This window comes from Amblyraja radiata, chromosome 9, assembly GCF_010909765.2.
Source record: "Amblyraja radiata isolate CabotCenter1 chromosome 9, sAmbRad1.1.pri, whole genome shotgun sequence".
NCBI lineage: Eukaryota > Metazoa > Chordata > Chondrichthyes > Rajiformes > Rajidae > Amblyraja > Amblyraja radiata.
Window position 1 is genome coordinate 73,518,311 of NC_045964.1, and position 19,383 is coordinate 73,537,693.

Below are 19,383 nucleotides of genomic sequence, written 5' to 3' on the forward strand. Positions count from 1 at the left end.
GTAAGTTCTATTCAGGGTCTGAGGAAGGGTTTCGGCCCGAAACGTTGCCTATTTCCTTCGCTCCATAGATGCTGCTGCACCTGCTGAGTTTCTCCAGCATTTTTGTGTGCTTACTTTCTATTCATGCAACCACACTTTTACTTACACCTCAATATCTGCAGCAAGAGTACTACGAGAGCTAATTTAGAACTGGGTGAGGATCTAGAGCTAAAGACAAAATGATGGAGGAACTCGGCAGATCAGGCATCTGCAGAGGAAATGGTCATACAACATTTCTGGTTGGGAACGTTCTTCAGATTGATTTAAGTAGTAAGGAGAAAGCTGGAAAAGAGAAGTGGGGGCAGGACAAAGCCTGGCAAGTAATATCAGTCTGAAGAAGGGTTTCGGCTCGAAACGTTGCCTATTTCCTTCCCTCCATAGATGCTGCTGCACGCGCTGATTTTCTCCAGCATTTTTGTCTACCTGGCAAGTAATAGATGGATAAAGATGAGGGGAATGGAGCTACCCAAGCAGAATATGAGGTGCTGTGCTTCTAGTTTGATTGTGGCCTCACAATCTGCCAATGGAGGAGGCCCTGGCCAGGAAGGTTGAAGTGGGAAGGGGTTGTGCTAGATTATAGCTGTAGGTAACTCAGATTTCGATCCTTTTATAATGAATATTTTGAGCAGAGGGAAAGCCTTGCAACTTGCAACCTTCACCACTTTATACATGTTGACCAGGACTGGGGAAAGAAACTGGAAACAAACGTTTCATTCTCTGCTGGGGTTGCTAGGTTACAGGTGCTAGGTTACCACATATATATATTATAAAAGAAAGAAAGGAAGGCTGCAGTGAGTGAGTGAGTGAGTGGTTTTATGCAGCGTGAATCTGAGAGGCGATGCTGGCCCTTGCCAAGGGGTGGCGCTGGCGCTGGCGCTGGAGACTCCCGGGCGGGCGGTGGTGGCGCGAATCTGAGGCGATGCTGGCCCTTGCCGAGGGGTGGCGCTGGCGCTGGCGACTCCCGACCGGGCGGGCGGTGGTGGCGTGAATCTGAGAGGTGATGCTGGCCCTTGCCGAGGGGTGGCGCTGGCGCTGGAGGCTCCCGGCCGGGCGGTGGTGGCGGCCCAGCTTCACCCAGCTCAGGCCGAACGGCCTCATCCCCACCTCCCCCCCCAGCAACAGAGTCTCCGATTGGCTGGGAGCCGCCGTCCAATGGGGCTGCATTTTGGACGGCGGTGCGCGTGTGTGAGGGTGGGGGCGGGTGAGAGTGAGGCCCGGGGCGGGGGGGGGGGGGGGGAGAGAGAAGACAGACGGTCCTGTTCTCCCTCTCTCTGTGTGTGTGTGTGGGGGGTTCCTTGTGGCATGAGTTAGTCGGCGATTAATTAGGGAAGGAGGCGGGGGGGGATAGAATCATAGATCGGGGCCGGGCTGGGGCTGAGGGCGGCTGCGCATATCGGCGGCAGAAGAGAGTAGAGGAGACCGGCCGGACAGCCAGCGGATCAGAGGTGTTCAGCCGTGCTCGGTTCAAACCCGACCCTAAACCTGCCTGGAAGGAGCGGTGAGTGAGTGTGTGTATGTGTGTGGTGTGTATATATGTGTGTATGTGTGTGTGTGTGTATATGTATGGTGTATATGTGTGTGATGTGTGTGAGTGTGTATATGTGTGTATATGTGTGTGAGTGTGTATATGTGTGTGTGGGGGGGACGAGAAAGTTTCAAGGCAAAGGCCAGGCTGTATTTGGAGCTCGGGCCCACTCAGAGTCTGTCTTCCCCGGGGCTGCTGCTTGTGCAGCCGCCGTCTTCCCCGCTGCACCATCTGGTTGTCTCTTAATTGTTCGTGGCGCCCAGATAATCCTGCTGAGCCTGGGAGGGAGGGAGGGAGAGGAAGGAAGGAGGGAGCGCTTCCCACGCCTCCTTTCCAAACTGCTAGTTTACTGGCGCCGACAGCCGCTCACGACGTGTCTTCGGGTGCAGCCTCTATTAATGCAAGGGTTCGAGCAAAGAAAGCGTCGATGGTTTGGAGGAATTGGAAAATGCAGTTAGTGGGTGGCATATCTTCCCCACTACATATCCAAATACGCTGTTTATATGTTGTTGGTGGCAGATTCTGTTGCATGTAGGCTGCAACCAGGGTGCAATGTAAGTATGTCATCGCGGATCATTTGCATTTTTCACTGGGTGAATTGTGTCTGAATGGGCGTTTATTAAAGCGCAATCCTCTACATTCCCCTCAACAACTCCCACCACTGCTCAACCTCAGCCTTATCTTTCGAGGAGATGGAATGTTTTTTGTCGGTCTCTGCACATTGCAGAATGTATGTACTTTTGCTTTCACTGGTGTGCTTCTGGGGCATATTACAGGATATGTAGATGAAAACATAATGATTCTGTGATCGCTTTTGACATTAGGAACAATTGTAATGACAGTCCTAAGGATTTATTTCTTTAGATACTTGTATGTGCAGGGTTGGGCTATAAATGTATACCTACTGGAGTTGTTACAAATACAGTGCATACCTATCTTATTTCCTATTTACTTTATTTCCATAAAGCACTGTTGGTTTCAATGTGGATCCTTGTGGTTTTTTTGGTGGTAGTATTGTTTTACAGCCCATTATTTTCCAGATAATGTTATGCCTGTTTGCCTCTGAATTTATAGAAAGTATTATCTTCTAGTAAGGAAGCCAATTAACCTACAAACCTGTACGTCTTTGGAGTGTGGGAGGAACCGGAGAAAACCCATGCGGTCACAGGGAGAACGTGCAAACTCCATACAGACAGCACCCATAGTCAGGATCGAACCTGGGTCTCTGGTGCTGAAAGGCAGCAACACTACCGCTGCACCACCGTGCAGCCCCACCGGGCTGTTTGATTGTTTGGTCCATCCTCTCCTGCCATCTACAACAGGAGTGAATCTTATCATCAGGAGAGAGCTGGTGGAAGTTCCTAGATTCTCTCCAATTCCTTTTTTTTTAAATCACACCACCACTGCACACCTCCACACAAAGCAAAACGCAAGCCACGTGTAGAACGTGTGCGCTTTTGTTGAAATGTCTGAATCAGAGTACTTGTGACATCTTGTTAATGCATTTGTATTGTTAGCCACAACAGGTGCCTTTATGGATTAACGGAATAGTACCGCCGGAGAACATTTGGTCCATTGCACATGTTTTTGAATTTGAAAAGACTAATGAATGAATTCAATTCCCCTTTTCTTTTATCTGTACACCCATCACAACTTTGAATTATTTATCCTGTTCCTTTTTGAAAAAAACTATAATGGAATTTGCCACTCCCATTTTTCCAGATGGTGCATTTCTTAAACTATTGTGTAAAACAATATCTCCTGAGTATGGCTACCAACAGTTCTTCAGGCCATTTACTTCAATTCTCTGGTCATCAACATTTCTGGTACTGGAAACATTGTTTCCTGACTTATTCCCTCAAAACATTGAACGAACTTCAATATTTATTTTGTTGGTAATATGGAAAGCTTATTTTCTTTTTCCCAAATTCAGACTCTTTAATTTGAATTGCAAAAGTGTTGACTTGTTGCTTTTTTTTGTGTCATCCTTATATGACATAAGCAGTGTGGTGACGAGAAATGTTTAAGCCTGTAAATGAATGGGCCAATATGGACAACTTGGTTTATTCAAATTTATTCATTAGTTGCCCCTATGTAATTTTTAAGATCAAATCATTTATTGGGTATGGACACAAAATGCTGGAGTAACTCAGCGGGCGGGACAGGCAGCATCTCTGGAGAGAAGGAATGGGTGATGTTTTGGGTTGGGACCTTTCTTCAGACTGAATGGTTTTACTTGATGTGTTATGAAGGAGTTTTTTAGAAATATTTAAGTTTAAAGTACGAAGCCAGTATTACAGTTTTTTGAAAGCATAGTGCTTCTGCAGAAAGCTAACGTTTTCACTGTTTATTTTTAAAGAAATGTTTGATTCATTTAAAGACTAAGTTGGAATGTCATTGGGTTTCTGAGCATTCCAAAGTTCCAAACAAGTTTTATTTTTAAGAATCTGTGGTACTTTCAATAAGACTGGAATTTGATTGTGGTCAAAAATTATGTTATGAGGACCTCCTTTTCTTCCCAAATTCTCATGTTTAAGTGAGAACCAGACATTTAATGAAACTTTTCCTTTGAAAAAATGGAAAAGTTTTAAGTGCTTATATATATATATATATATATATATATATAATGTGAATACTGGTAGAAGCTAAATTAAATATATATATATATTTAAAAATATATATATATATATAAAAATATATATATACTTAATTTAGCTTCTACCAGTATTCACATTTAGTGCTCAGAAAATTATAGTCTAATTGGAGAAAGGAATCTTGCTGGGTATGCAATACTAGAATAATCGTACAGTAATTTGGCACAGAAACCGATCCTTCAACCCAACTGACCAAGATGCTACATCTATGCTAGTCCCATTTGTCTGCATTTGGCCCATATCTCTCTAAACCGTTTTTATTCATGTACCCATCAAAATGTCTATCAAATTCTGACATTGTAACTGCCTCGCCCACTTCCTCTAACAGCTCGTTTGATATACCCATGACCCTCTGTGTGGGAAAAAGTATATCTTGGGTTCCTATTAAATCTTTTTCTTCTCATCTTAAACTTGTACCTTCTTATTCAGTCTGAAGAATGGTTTCGGCCCGAAACGTTGCCTATTTCCTTCGCTCCATAGATGCCGCTGCACCCGCTGAGTTTCTCCAGCATTTTTGTCCACCTTTGATTTTCCAGCATCTGCAGTTCCTTCTTAAACCATCTTATTCTTGATTCCCCTACCCTGTACATTAACCCTCATCGTGATTTTATTTCCCTGTATAAGATCACCCCTCAGCTTTCTGCACTCCAAGAAATAAAATTCCAGCCTGCTAAACCTCTCTCTGTAGAACATCCTCAAGTCTTTGCACCCTTTCAAGAGACAAGAGTGTTTAATTGTCACATGTATCGACAATGGGACAATGAAATTCTTACTTGTGGGAGCTTAACAGACCTGTAAATACAATACAAGCAGATAAAAAATATAAAAGAAAAATGAAATAAACAACCGTGATCCTGGATTGCCAATATAGTGCCAAAAGAACTCTGTAGTCTAACCAAAGACCTTAGAAGTTCACAGTTGCTAAAGTTATTGTTGTGTAGTGTTCAAGAGCTTGATGGTTTCTGGGAAGAAGCTATTTTTGAACTAGGTGGTCATGGTTTTCTGGTTCCTGTACTTTCATCCTAATGGTATGAATGAAGTCGCCAGGGTGATGTGAGTCCATGATATTGGCTGCCTTTTTGAGGTAGCCTCTCTAATGGACCCCTTCAATGGTGGGGAGTCAGTACATGTGATGGACCGGACAGTGTCTACCATTCTCGGTAATCTCAAGTGCTTGCGTAATTCAGCAGGTCAGACGATGTCTCTCTAGAGAACATGGATAAGTGATGTTTCGGGTTGGACCCTTCTTCCAGTTCGTTGGTCTTGCAAGACTTGTTCTGGCACAATTCAATTGAATTTTCAATCTCCTTCCTGTTACGCTAAACTTCCAACAATGGTGGTGTAGTCGGATAATTTAAAGATGTCTTTAAAGCTGTGTCTGGCTAATCTGTCATGGTTATAGAGGGGGTAGAGCAAGAGACCAAGCACATAGCCTGGAGGTGCTCCTGTGTTGGTTATTGAGGTGGAATTGATGTTGCCAGTTTGTATTGAATGTGGTCTGTCGATGAGGAAATCGGGGATCCAGGTATGTAGAGATGATCAGTGATGCAATTCTCTGAGATTGAAGAGGGTGACGATGGTGAACGGAGAGCTGTAGTTGATCAACACTAGCCTGACTATTGTTCTTATTGTCCAAATGGTGCAACGCAGAGTGGGGAACCAGTGAGATTGAATCCCCTGTTAATCGCATGTGGCGGTAGGGGACTGGTAATCGGTCCAATTCCTTACTCAGACAGGAGTTGATATGCATCATAACCAACGTCTAAAACCTTTTCTAACTTAATGGCATCCTTCCGATACCAGAGTGGCCAACAATGAACACAATACTCTCAAGTGCGGCCTTACCAATGTCCTGTACGACAGTTATTCCTCCAGGAATACGTTTGATCCCACCTGCCTAGACCCATGACCCGTTTTTTATTGACCAGAGCCTCAATTTCTTTTGTCATCTAGGGTTGCTGACTCCTCCTTGCCCTTCACTCTAAAAGAAACATGATACATTGATCTCCCACTATCACACTTTTAAAAGCATCCCACTTTTTGGACATCCTTTGCCCACAAATAACCTTCTTCAATCAACGTTAGCAAGTTCCTGCCTAATACCATCAAAGTTGGCCCTGCCACAATTTAGAACTTTAATTGGTGAACCAGCCCTATCCTTGTAGCTTTTTGAAAGCTAATAGAACTGTAGTGGCTGGTCCCAAAAGGTTCACTCTCTGACTTGTCAGTCACTTGTCCTGCTCAGTTTTGTAAGAGTACGTGACATTTTGCCCTGTCCCTTGTAGGGACATGTTGTCAGAGAAAACTTTCTTGAACATCCCATCTAAGGCACTTCCTCCTCACTTCAGCAGTCCTAGTCTTTATTGGGGAAGCTAAGATCCCTTACTATAACAAATCTAGTAATCTTGCAACTATCTGTAATTTCCCAGCATATCAGATCCTGTAATTTCCATTCATTATTTGGGAGCCGAATTGTACAATCTCAATAGTTTGATCATCCGCTTTTTTATTTTTCAGCTCCACCCATACAGCCTTACTGGACGATTCATCAGTAATGTCATCTTGAACTACTGCCGTGATGTTCTTAATTCGTAAAGCAACTCTCCCTCCTCCCTTCCATCCACTTATATCTTGTATATAGCACTGTAATCTGGAACGTTAAGATGCCAGTTCTATCCGTCCTTAGCTAGGTATCTATGATGGCTATAGGGTCCCAGTCGCATGTACCTATCCACATGCTGATTTCATCCACATCACCTGTCTGTTACCATACCATGATCCTGCTATCCTTTGTACTGAATTTCCTTTTTTGTACAGATTTCCAGCTGCCCACCTGTCTCATAACAAGAGGAGTTGAGTAAAGGAGCAAAGGGGTCCTTCTGCAGTTGTACAGAGCCCTAGTGAGACCACACCTGGAGTATTGTGTGCAGTTTTGGTCTCCAAATTTGAGGAAGGAAATTCTTGCTATTTGAGGGAGTGCAGCGTGGGTTCAAGGTTAATTCCTGGGATGGCGGGACTGTCATATGCTGAGAGAATGGAGCGGCTGGGCTTGTATTCTCTGGAATTTAGAAGGATGAGACGGGATCTTATTGAAACATATAAAGATTATTAAGGGTTTGGACATGCTTGAGGCAGGAAACATGTTCCCGATGTTTGGGGAGTCCATATCAGGGGCTACAGTTTAACAATAAGAGGTAAGCCATATAGAACGGAAGTGAGGAAACACTTTTTCACACCGAGTCTGTGGAATGCTATGCCTCAGAGGGCGGTGGAGGCCGGTTCTCTGGATGCTTTCATGAAGGAGCTAGATAGGGCTCTTAAAGATAGCGGTCAGGGGATATGGGGAGAAGGCAGGAACGGGGTACTGATTGTGGATGATCAGCCATGCAGGAAGATTGCTCCCGATGTTGGGGAAGTCCAGGACAAGGGGTCACAGCTTAAGGATAAGGGGGAAATCCTTTAAAACCGGGATGAGAAGAACTTTTTTCACACAGAGAGTGGTGAATCTCTGGAACTCCCTGCCACAGAGGGTAGTCGAGGCCAGTTCATTGGCTATATTTAAAAGGGAGTTAGATGTGGCCCTTGTGGCTAAGGGGATCAGAGGGTATGGAGAGAAGGCAGGTACGGGATACTGAGTTGGATGATCAGCCATGATCATATTGAATGGCGGTGCAGGCTCAAAGGGCTGAATGGCCTACTCCTGCACCTAATTTCTATGTTTCTATGTTTCTATCACATTGAATGGCGGTGCTGGCTCGAAGGGTCGAATGGCCTACTTTTGCACCTATTGTCTCAGTACTGCATTAGAGCCTGTCCTTTGCCATTCTAGTTTAAACTCTCCCAAGTAGCACTATCAAACGTGCCTGCCAGGATATTGGTGGTCCTCCAGTTCAGCTGCAACCCATCCCTCTTGTACGTTACCTCTGCCCCAATGGTCCAGAAATCTGAACCGCTGCTCACTGCCACCAACTCTTCAGCCATGCATTCATTTATCCTATCTTCCTATTTCTACCCTCATTAGCACGTGGCATTGGGAGTAATCTGGAGATTACTACTCTTGAGATCCTGCTTTTTAACCTTTTGCCTAACTCCTAGTATTCACTCTCCAGGACCTTATCCCCTTTCCTACCCATGTCATTTGTGCCAATGTGCACAACAACTTCTGGCTGCTCATCCTCCCTCTTGAGCATGTTGTGCACCTGTTCCGAGACATCCTGGACCTTGGCAGCAGGAAGGCAACACACCACCCTGGAGTCCTGATTGCTGCCACCCAATCTCCTGTGTGTCCCGCTAAATAATGCATCTCATATTACAATAGCCCTGTCCGACTTCACACTATCCCAATTTGTCTCATAGCCAGGCCTGCTCTACTCTGAACGGTCATCACCCTCAACAGAATTCCAAAGGGTTTTGGAGGGGAATGGCCACGCATTTCGTTGTACCTGTACTCGTATTTGTGCAATGACAATAAAGTTGAATTGAATTGAAAAAAAAAGAGATTCCTGCACCCTCTGCCTACTGCTTTCCTGGTGATCACCTATCGATATTCAGCCTCTACATTGGGTGTGACCACCTCACTGTAACGCCTATCAATTATGCTGTAATTCGCCCAGATGATCATGAGATCTTCCAGCTGCAGCTCCAGTTCCCTCACACAGTCAATCAGGGGCTGCAGCTGAATGAACTTCCCACAGCTGTAGTCGTCGGGGCCACTGGTCAAAATACAATCTCTCATAAAATAAACAATTGTATGAATGGGGTTGTGTATATAAAATACCTCTCCAAGTATTGGTCTTGATATTTGCACATAGAAACATAGAAAATAGGTGCAGGAGTAGGCCATTCGGCCCTTTGAGCCTGCACCGCCATTCAATATGATCATGGCTGATCATCCAACTCAGTATCCTGTACCTGCCTTCTCTCCATACCCCCTGATCCCTTTAGCCACAAGGGCCACATCTAACTCCCTCTTAAATATACCCAATGAACTGGCCTCAACTACATTCTGTGGCAGAGAATTCCAGAGATTCACCACTCTGTGTAAAAATTTTTTTTTTCTCATCTCAGTCCTAAAAGATTTCCCCTTTACCCTTAAACTGTGACCCCCTGTTCTGGACTTCCCCAACATCGGGAACAATCTTCCTGCATCTAGCCTGTCCAACCCCTTAAGAATTTTGTAAGTTTCTATAAGATCCCCCCTCAATCTTCTCAATTCTTGCGAGTACAAGCCGAGTCTATCCAGTCTTTCTTCATATGAAAGGCCTGACATCCCAGGAATCAGTCTGGTGAACCTTCTCTGTACTCCCTCTATGGCAAGAATGTATTTCCTCAGATTTGGAGACCAAAACTGTACACAATACTCCAGGTGTGATCTCACCAAGACTCTGTACAACTGCAGTAGAACCTCCCTGCTCCTATACTCAAATCCTTTTGCTATGAATGCTAACATACCATTCGCTTTCTTCACTACTTGCTGCACCTGCATGCCTGCTTTCAATGACTGGTGTACCATGACACCCAGGTCTCGTTGCATCTCCCCTTTTCCTATTTGGCCCCCATTTAGATAATAGTCTACTTTCCTGTTTTTGCCACCAAAATGGATAACCTCACATTTATCCACATTATACTGCATCTGCCATGCATTTGCCCACTCACCCAGACATAGTAGTCAGAAAATACAAGCCACACTTAGAGCAAATGGTGGTAGGATTAAATGCTGTCTCGTTATTATATGGGGAAAGTCTCGGCTGCAAGAAAGCAAGTCCCAGTTCTAGGCAATGGAAAAGATTGGGATTGGCAGTGCAATAGGGCTTGGATATTACTGGGCCATTGTGGGTGATGGTGAATATTTTATATGCCCATTGCAATGCTGATTATGCAAATGGGAGAGGCAATTATCATTTATCTTACATTTTTCTTTTTTTTAATAACCAATGCAAATGTTTGCAGGAGTTTGTTGTTTAGCCCCCTTCTCAATTTTCTCTAGCTTTATTATCACTTGGATTATAACCAGTGTTGTAGAGTTCCTTCTAACGGAAAAGAAAAGTCTTATTTCTCAACTTAATAAAGTTGTAAGACGTGATATGGAGATCTCCAGCTCCACTCATTTTTCATCCTAGATCAATGTTGTAAAAGTGTGCTGCATATTTTCTGAAACAACACATTGCAGTAAAACATTCCCTAGGTTCTGCAAGCATGGCCATTGGGAAGCTTGATTTATGATGCTAAGAATGCTATTTGATTTATGATGACAACATTCTTGGAGCTGTTTTTACATGATACTCTCGATGCTTCTACACAGGTTTCCTGTTTTTAAAAAAACGTACAGATAATAATGCATAGTGTTTGTGCAATGCATATTATTCCTTGAATTGATTATACAATTTAATTTTCATTATACAACAAATTTCAGATTGATGTTATCTGTAAATGGCAATTTTGTATTTTCAGTCTATGCAAATTTCTAGTTTATGTTGTGGATTTTGGTCTTTTTTTTCCCCTGTGTTCAATATTTCCAATTTATTTGCAGTCATTTGTTGAAACTTTATTTTCTTGTAGTTCAGTAGCAGGAATAAAATATTTTGTTTTGTCAGTGTAGTATCATAAATGCAATGCATGGTATTAAAACAGTGGGATTCTTTTGAAGTGATTGCTCAATCACTTCAAAAGTGTTGAGGGATCACTGACGGATTATTCGAAGAAATACTTTGTTTTGCAGATTAAAGGGAACGCCTCAATAATTCTGCTTCGATTCGCCCCGATCCTAAATGACTTTTGTAAATCTTTTACTATTGCCGTAAAGCTATATCTGTCAATGGTGTTTAGTGCTCTTGTGAACATATTGGTAAACAATAACTATGATTGAACTAATGGAGTTCAATTCTGAATCTAGTATTGTCTCCTGTTTAAAATGGACTGCTATTTGCTGTAATGGCAAGACTTCCATTCCCCTCTTTTCCACTAAAAGGTACATCACAGAAATTAGATTAAAATTCCAAAGTTTATAAAAGCGCAATACATGTTAAAAATGAAATGCTTGAGTAACTTAGCAGATGAGGCACTATTTTGGAGGGAATGTACAGGCGATGTTTTGGGTCTTTCAGACCTCCAGCATTTAGTTGGGTTTTTTTTTTGCTCAGGATCCCTGCATTTGCAGTATTGTTTGTCTTCATATTAAAAGTACTTGTGGTTAGTAAAGTAGCCAGTCCCATGCGACATTTGAAGTTGCTCTATTCACATTTTTTATAGCTGGGTAAAAGTACCAATTTAATCCCATTTGTTTGGTGCATTTTCATAATTTGGAGAAAACTCAGAAATGTACACATGCTCGGCAAACATATTTTCTAGGTCAATAGGATGGTTCAGCATCAACTTTTCTCTTAAAGAACAACACAAAGTGTTGGACTAAGCGGGTCAGACAGCATTTCTGGAGAACATACATAGGTAAGGTTTCAGGTCGAGACCTTTCTTCAGTCTTTATTCCATTCACTCTGAAGATGGTACCTAACTGGCCATGTCACCTATCCATGTCTCCAGAGATACTGCCTGATCTGCTGAGCAACTCTAGCACTTAGTCGTTTTTGGATAACCATGCATTTGCAGTTCCTTGTATCAAATATTTTCTTGGTTGTGCATGGCTTCAGAAATTGAATTTTGGGTTCAGTTGTCACAGGCCAGGTTCTTGAAGAGAACAGAAACCAAATGAGGTGTGTGATCAGTTAGAATTTTGACTGCATTGCTTGAAAGATGAACATTTAGCAGAATACCAAGATAAATCTTTTCAAATAGTGCCTGTACAATAGGGCTTGCATGTGATTTTGTATCTGAAAGTCATAAAGTACGGAAACGGGCCCTTTGAACCCAACTCGGCCATGCCAACCACGATGCCCCATCTATGCTAGTCCCATTAGGCCCATATCACTCTAATCTCTAAAGTTTGTTCCATATACCCAACACAAAAATTGTACTTCAGATTCCTATTAAATCTTTCCCCCTCCATCTTACATGTATAACCCTTAATTCTTGATTTCCACTACCATGTGGAAGACTGCATTCACGTTACCTATTCCCCTCATGATTTTATGTACCTCTATAAGATCACCCCTCAGTATCTCGTGCTCCAAGTCCTAGCCTGCCCAACCTCTCCCAATTGGCTCAGGTTCTTGAGTTCTGACAATATCCTGGTAAATCTTCCCTGCACTATTTTCAGCTTAATATGGAATGTTTTCTATAGTAGGGTGACCAAAATGGACACAATATTCCAAGTGCAGCCCAGCCAATGTCTTGTATAACTGTAACATTGCATCCCAACTTCTATACTCAATATTCTATGATTGATGAAGAACAACATGCCAGAATCCACCTTCACCATCATAACTGCCTGTGATGCCACTTTTGGGAACTATGTACTTGTATTCCCTCTGCTCTACAACTCTCCTCTGGATCCTACCGTTCACTGTGAAGGCCCTGGTTTGACTTCTCAAAATTCAATACCTCGTACCTATCTGAATTAAACTCCATTAGTCACTCCATGGCCCACATTCCCAGCTGATTTAGATCCAGCTGTAATTCTTGAAAACCTTCTTCGCTCTCTAAAATACCATCTATAGTGTCTTTGGCAAACTTCCTAATCATGACTTGTACATGATCTAACTGGTTAGAAATATTGCACCTTGAAGAATGCACTAATTTTCTGTGCTCCAATGAATTCTAAATGTGCTCCAGAGCTGGAGTAGATTTTAAATCAGCAATTGAGCCAAGATGGCTGATGTGTACATTTTATTCTTTGGTTGTGGCTCATTATCATAATATCAAACTGCTTATGTATTTTGTCTTGCATTGAAGTTATCAGCCTTATATTCTCATCTGTGGTAGTGATTAGTAGCTGACTTTGTTTTATTGAAGGAATGTTTATTCAGTATAAATCAGAATATATTTATGGTAGTAATAGTGTAATGATAGTGAAGCATAATGTGTCATGGTGCATCACATATATTCATCTCTGGTTTCCCTTTCATTGTTGAAAACTTAAAACCTCCATCTGCTATTGCATATTTCAGAACATTTGTCTTAATTACGAGTTCATAAGTGATAGGAACAGAATTACGCCATTCGGCGCATCAAGTCTATTCTGCCATTCAATCATGGCTGATCTATCTCTCCCTACTAACCCCATTCTCCTGTCTTATTCTGTCTGACACCCATACTAATAAGAATTTTATCTCTGCCTTAAAAATATCCATTGTCTTGGCCTCCACAGCCTTCTGTGGCTATGAATTCCACAGATTCACCACCCTATGACTAAAGAAATTCCTCCTCATCTCCTTCTTAAAGGAACATCCTTTAATTCTGAGGCTATGACCTCTGGTCCTAGACTCCCACTAGTGGAAACATCCTCTCCACATCCATGCTATCCAGGCCTATCACTATTTGGTAAGTTTCAATGAGGTCCCCCTTCTCCTTCTAAACTCCAGAGAGTAGAGGGCCAGTGCCATCAAACCAGGCACGTGCCGTCAGGGTAGGCAAGGCAGGCACTGTCTACCCTGACTAAAATTATAAAATGGTAAATATTAAATATAAATAGTAAAGGCATGGGAGAATTATGCCTACCTAAGAGATCGAAAGTCTGTGCAGCTGACGTGCCGTCGACGCTGCTTCAAGCCCTCAATTTCAAGGCAAGCTGAAGGCAGCTGAAATTCTGGCTTTGCAGCGTGGACTGTGTACTGCGCGTGCGTAGCAGCCTACTGCGCATGCGAAACGCAAGTTTCTTGGCGGACATGGATTGTCCTTATCTTAACAGTATTTTAGGAAACAAAGAGAGAAGAATGGGGTTCGGGTACAAATAATATGGTAAGTAAATTTATTTGAGCTATATTTTTTCAAGTACCGTATTTCCCGGCAATTAAGACACTATTTCAAGAACGATGTTGCTGTACTGAGAGATAGCCTTATGCACCTCTGTATACTTGACAATAAACTAAACTAATATTTCTTCAGATATGGGGCTCAAAATTGCTCGCAATACTCCAAATGCAGCCTGACCGGCATCTTTTCGAGCCTCAGCACTACATCCCGATTGACATTGGTAGTTGGCTGTTTGACCTTTTTCTGTGGGAGACCCAAGAAAAACTGGAAAATCTGAAAACATCTGTTGCTCTTTTGTCATTTTGGCTCGCCCTTAAATATTTAATGTTTGTCAAAAGTATCTTCTTGGATCTTTGTTGAATCCCTCAACTGGAAAATGCCATTTTGAACTAAATGTCTATGACATTTGACTTTGACAGTTCTTAAGATATTGTGCCATTCTAGGAAATGCAGTACTCACTGTGACTTTTTGCAAGAGCTGTCAGTTAATGTTTTGCCTCTAGAAGGCAGAAACTTGGAAGATTTTAATCTATGATCAAGGATATGGCAAGAGAAAGGAAATAAAATGTCTTTGATTATAGTTTAGACATGCCTATTTTTGAACAGGAGGTGCTTGGACGTAATCTATAATAATGTTTTTGAGTAGACTCCTTGCCATTACTCAAAAGCCAGTATCCCTGATGGTTTCTTAATCTATCTCACGTCCTATTATTTCCAACATGCATATACTCACATGCCTCTTTTCCCGTATGCCCTTTTAGAACAGTGCCATTAATCTAATTTTTTTTCTGTCAAATTATATTACTGACCATTTTTCTATTAAACTCCATCTGTCATTTGTCTGTCTGTTCTGCAAACCTATCTTTACTCCTGCAACCTATTATTCCCCTCACTATTTACCACACTTCCATCCTTGGTGTTATCTGCTTCTCTTTGCATTGTATTTTAAGCCAATTTCCTAAACGTTCTGCGATTGACCTATTAATGAGCTTTAAATTTGCAAACCAACCATTAGAGGACTTTGTCAAGCTTCTTCTGAAAATCCAGACAAACTTCCGTTCCATTTACTTCCGCCTTTTTTGTTCCTCAACAAAAAAAAATCTCTCTTGTTGGTCAAAAATGAATGAGTACTTAATTTTCTTTTTGAGATCCCCTTAAACATTACCATAATCTGGCAAGGCACTGCAAATGTTTCACTTGGTGTGCATTTTAAGCTGCCTTTCTTGTTTCATCATTTACTCTACTTCCTTTGTCACTTGGGAAATGTTACTGACCCCAGTTCTATCTTTATTATTTAACCAAGTTTTATTTATCACCTTTACATCAGAATCTTGTACTTATTTGCACTTATAGTATACCTATCTTTAACACGCATGTTCTTTTGACTCAAAAAGGGTTTGGGGCCATTGTTTTAAGATTAGTCCTTTGAATATTTCACTGCAGATCTAAATTCATAGTTTTATTTTTATCCACTGCATTTTTATTGGTAAATTGAAGGATTAAATGGTATTAACTTCCCCCGTTATTGTTGATCACAATCATTATTGTGACTGAATAAACTGGCAATTGTATTTTAGTAAACAATATTCAACTTGGTTTTGGAATAATCTCGTAATTTTTTTTGTTTCAGTGCAAAGAATTGAAAGAATTTCAATTTTGCAATCATAATAATAGATTATGTTGGCAGGCTCTTCACTAAATCTTTTGGGACCTTGGGGTGAAGACAAAGCAATCGACAAAATGGCAAGATAATTGATTTTGGAGTGCACAATATCATGTCCAGTACCTTAGCAACTGTTTATCTGACTGTACTGATATCTAAGCATTTGCAGTGATCATTTGTAAATTAGTGCACTTAAGAGGTTTGCCTGCAAGGTCATTTTATCAAAATGTTTTAACGATAATATGTACATGGGAAGTAAAGGTGCTGTTAATGAGAGGTATTTTACTGCTCTTCCGTTACTGTGATATAATGTGAACTTTGTAGCAGGAGTATATGATTTGCATTGAGAGATGTTTACTTTTGAGAAGGGAATTATCAAATTAAGTAAATGTCTAAAAGCAATATATGGCATGTGTATAATGGGCCATTCTTTGGAAAGTGAGCCAAAATGGCACACACGTGACCAGATGGCATCCATTAAAGTAATCCATTAAAAAAATATTGTAAGAGATTAATCTTATTGCTAGTTTCCTATCTACAGAACTATAATGCATGTCTGCTAAATATATGAACATTTTAGCTGTTTAAAATTCACAAAGTTTGTAAGATGAAAAAAATGCTTCTGCGTGTGGTCACACACGTGACCAGTCATGTTTGATCTCTGACCCAAAACGAACATTGTCAGCACAATATGAAAATTTAACTTGATAAACTTAAAAAAAGAAAGAATCATATATACGGTACAAAACAATATACCTGTAATGCTTTCAGAATTAGAAGATATCTATTCCACAATTGTTCATATTTTTTGGTCACACATGCGACTAAGAATGGGCTACTGTGGATTTGATTGAAGGACAAAATATAGATTTTATTGTTTTAAACCTTGGTAGTTTATGAAATTGGGTAACCATAGCTTGTACAATATTCTATTCTTGGTGTGAGAATATGATCATGTCTGCCTATGAAATAAAGCCAGATTGTTCTCCCAGGTGCCCTTTGTCTGCTTACTTTCTGCACTTCAACTCCAATTCCCAGAGCAGTTAGCTGGCTGATGGTAGTATTTGTCCAAAGCTCAGCAAAACCTGTAGATGGGAAAAAGATGCACAATTCCTCATTATTTATTTAAAATTATCAAGATTGATATTGCTGTCATCCAGCTAGATTTTTCCAGTGTTATTTGGAGACTCAGAGTACCAATAATTTTCAGGATGTGTCTCAAGGTAGCAATACTATTTGGGTCCAGTGGCAGAGGTATTGCTACCTTGAGACTCATCCTGAAAAATATTGGTACTATGAGTCTCCAAATAACAGTGGAAAGCAAGGGCTACTTGAAGCTGGAGAAGTCAGTGTTCATACCACTGGGGGTGTAAGCTGCCCAAGCCCCTCCCATTTCCACACCAACCTTTCTGTTCTGGGCTTCCTCCATTGTCAGGAGTGAGGCCCAGCTCGAAGCATCTCATATTTTGCTTGGGTAGCTTTAGTAATTTGTAACTTTAAGTACCCTTTACGGGCGACTATTTGCATACCTTGGATATGCAAGCAAAGAATTTCACTGTGACTTGCCACATGTGATAATAAAGTATTTAATTCAATTCAATATATGCACCATCTTGGCAGTTGTGCAAATAGATTAACATATTTAAGTTAGTGTGAGTTTTTTCCCCCCCTTTTGTTGCCCAAGTGCAAATTACTGAAAGCAACCAGGGTATTGACATTTCATGGTTAAGGTTACGAGAGCATAGATAGGGTAAATAATCAAAGTATTTTTCCTGGAGTAGCGGTATCGAAAATAAGGGTTTGGGCTCAAGTTGAGAGGGAGATTTAAAAGGGATCCTTTAAATCTAAGGTTTTGAGGAAAAATGTTAATATCTGGAATGTGATGCCAGAAGAGGTGGTGAAATTGGATGCAATTACTATGTTGAAGACATTCACTGAAATAGATATGGTAAAGAAGGATTCGATTTTAATGTGGGCAAATGGAATTGATGAAGTTGGGCAAAAATGTTGGGCATGGACTTTGCGGGTCAGTGGTCTGTTTCTGTGCTGTGCAATGAGTCTTGACAGTACTTTGTAATCTTAGGAAATTTAGACCGACAAGTGGGTGAAGTAGCTGAGAGAGAACATTTTGGATATTGTTACCATTCTTATTTTTCAAAGTAGTTATAAAAAAGGATATGAGTAGTCATGGTCCTGATTTATGGGAAGTGTGATTTCGATAGGACATGGCTGAAGTAGACTGGTAGGAGATACCTGCAGGTCATTCAACTAATAGTCATAGAAAAGTGAAATAATGGGAGGTCAGGATCAATGTGTTTTCAAAACAGTGAAAGGCACAGGCAGCAAGTCCAAGGAACCCTGGATGTCGAGGAATTTTGCAGATGGGATTTTTTTAAACTGGAGAATGTGGAGACCCACCATGAATATAGAAAGTGCATCGGGGTACTTGATAATAAATTAGCAGGGCAATATGGGGTATAAAATATCAATAGTGAGCAAGATTAATGAAAATGCCATGAGTATATTAATGGCATGAGGGTAACCTATTGGCCCATTAAGGAGCAAAATGGTAAACTATGCATGGTGTGTGTGTGATATCTTAGGTGAAGGAGATGTTTTTTTGTGATTGAATGCCTGTGACTAGTTTGTCTTGGTGCTGGAGTCCTTCCCGTTTGATTAAAAAAAACAAGTAACTATTGGGATAGGATTTTCCACTAGTGGGAGAGTCTAGCACTAGAGGTCATAGCCTCAGAATTAAAGGACGTTCTTTTAGGAAGGAGATGAGGAGGAATTTCTTTAGTCATAGGGTGGTGAATCTGTGGCGGTTTTTGCCACAGAAGGCTGCGGAGGCAAAGTCAGTGGATATATTTAAGGCATAGATAGATTCTTGATTAGTACAGTAACTGAGGTTATGGGGAGAAGGCAGGAGAATGGGGTTAGGAGGGAGAGATAGATCAGCCATGATTTCCCTCCTGGGATAAATAAAGTTCCATCGTATTGCATGGCGGAGTTGACTTGATAGGCCAAGTGGCCTAATTGTACTGCTATCACTTATGACACAAAATGCCGAAGTAACTCAGAGGGTCAGGCAGCATCTCTGGAGAAAATGGATAAATGCTGTTTTGAGTCGAGATCTTTCTTCAGACTGATTGAAGTAAGGAGAATGGCGGGGGGGGGGGGGGGGGAGTTATGAGAGATTGCAAGGAAGCAAATGTAAATTGAAGAAAGCTGAACAGTTCTGAATATAGATGCACATAATGAGTTGAGTGCAGTAAGACACTGATTTATCATAACCTTGGCAATACAAATATCCAATATTCAGTAGCTGTTATTGAGGTTAGTAAAGGATAGGATCATTACTAAAATGATTTTCAGATCGCTGAAGGGAACATGAATAATGAGAGCCTGAACATTTTTTTTGTGCGAACGCCAGCCTGCAAAGACATGGGTAGGAATAGAAGTAAACATAGTAGATTTGTCAATAACTAATCCCACTTAGTTGGGCTGGAGAGATTTGAACAGAGAATTTCAACTTGAGGTATTGGTAAACTGTGAGCCACTATGTCTCTGAGGTTTGTATTAATCTCTACCCCTAGAAACACCACCCCTAGAAATGTGAATTCTCAAATTTCTCGGGA

At 41.3% G+C, this 19,383-nt stretch overlaps 1 protein-coding gene across 4 annotated transcripts in view; it reads left to right on the top strand.

Moving 5' to 3' along the window:
* Window positions 1–1,299: 1,299 nt before the first annotated feature.
* The window catches only part of btbd7 (BTB domain containing 7), a 51,349-nt gene continuing 33,265 nt past the window's right edge, over window positions 1,300–19,383 (top strand). For 2 of the 4 annotated variants that reach the window (XR_004413162.1, XM_033027742.1), the window contains exon 1: window positions 1,300–1,537. The gene's annotated coding sequence lies outside the window, so the exon portion shown is untranslated. Of the gene's footprint in view, window positions 1,538–1,895; window positions 2,119–19,383 lie in introns of those variants that run through there. The other 2 variants (XM_033027741.1, XM_033027740.1) reach the window with 2 other exon arrangements.